Here is a 1641-nt window from a genome sequence, read left to right as displayed (position 1 = left end):
AAATACTGAACTCACTGCACACAATTCAATCCTATGGTTGTTGTGAGGAAGGTTCAGGGATCCTAAGTAAGGTAGTTCAAAGTCAAAATATATAGTATTGTTCATATCAAATGGTCTTTTCATAAGATCAATTTATAACAAAACTATAATTAAAATATTTCTTATACTTGTTTACTACATATTCAATGTCACAGCAGGGCAAGGACATTTTGTTTGTTGGCTTAGAATCCACTTTGTTGTGCTTACTTATTTTGGTAATGAACAAGCAACATATACCATATCTTCCCAACATTCAAGTTTATTTACTAATTACATTAATTAAATTAATTAATTTTTTACTTTAGGCAAATATCTCAGACTCAGCACAAGGCAGGATGCTGTTGAGGGCATAGTTGCTTTATTAGAGAGGGAATGTGGACAGGGCATGAGGAAGGTTCCCCCATTCCAGGAGGATGGGAACAGTCCTGGCTGCTCCTGACAGTGGGATGTGCAGTCATGGACCTGGTAGCCAGTGAAGCTAAGTGGGAAGACATCAGTTGTGAGAGCACCGCACAAGCCTGGCTATAGGCCAAGCCTTGGGCAGCTCCCTTGAACATTCTTCATTGAACCACATAGGAGGAGACCGTACATGAGCTAATTACAAAAGTCTTATTTAAAAAAAATTTGTACTTACATTTGAAAAGCTCAGAAAATTGTCATCTGTGTATCACAAGTTGCTAGGCCAAAATATAAAAAAAGTGATAAAATTGTACATTTTTCTCTTTATTCTTTTCAAAAAGGATTATTTTGCTTTAGTTTTTATTTATTTGAGAGGCAGAGTTACAGAGATGGTTCACTCCCCAAATGGCTGTAATGGTCAGACTTGGACTGATCTGAAGCCAGGAGCCAAGAGATTCCTCCAGGTCTCCCATGTGAGTGCAGAGGCCCAAGTTTTTGGGCAAATTCCATTGCTTTGCAGGCCATAAGCACAGAGATGGATGGGAAAAATAGCAACTGGGATGTGAACCAGGGCCCATATCAGATGCTGATGCCATAGGCAGAGGCTCAGCCTACTACACCACAGCACCAGCCCCAGAATTAATATTTTTTAAAGCACATGTACACTACTTCCCATCAGCAAGACCTGTGAGGAGATGGAGCAACCCAGCCCTCCTTGAGCCCCCAGAGACTATGAGCCGTGGACCTGGCTTGGAGGACAGTGCCCACAGTTGGGGCAGGGAGCTGGCCCACAGTGCAGAACAGATCACTGAAATACAACAGAAGGATGTACTGGGCTAAAACTTTGACATTAGATAAAAGAGGCAAAGAGGCTGGACACACGCAGCCCTGCCAGTCAGGTTGGGGCAGAGTGGAGGCATATACGACCTTGAAAACTTTGTCCAAGAGGAGTGGGAACCAGGTATCAATGATCAAAGTTTGCATTTCTCTTTGTAGTCTGTGTCCTCTGTTGACACCAGCAGGTTGAGGACAGACAGAAGCATATGTGGAATCCTCATCCCCTGCATAGCATTGCCCAAGCCCCAGCTCCAAACACCACAGCAGCTCTTCAACACTGGCAAGGCATCTGAGAAAACCCACAGTGTGGCACAGGGAGGCCACAATGCACATTTCCACAGGGCAGAGAGGCATGGAGTGATGTCC

The sequence above is a fragment of the Oryctolagus cuniculus genome, chromosome 5 (genome assembly GCF_051225735.1).
Source record: "Oryctolagus cuniculus isolate XC-2025 breed Fujian yellow rabbit chromosome 5, ASM5122573v1, whole genome shotgun sequence".
Taxonomy (NCBI): domain Eukaryota; kingdom Metazoa; phylum Chordata; class Mammalia; order Lagomorpha; family Leporidae; genus Oryctolagus; species Oryctolagus cuniculus.
The sequence above is the reverse complement of the archived record's forward strand: the minus strand, read 5'-3'. Positions refer to the sequence as shown.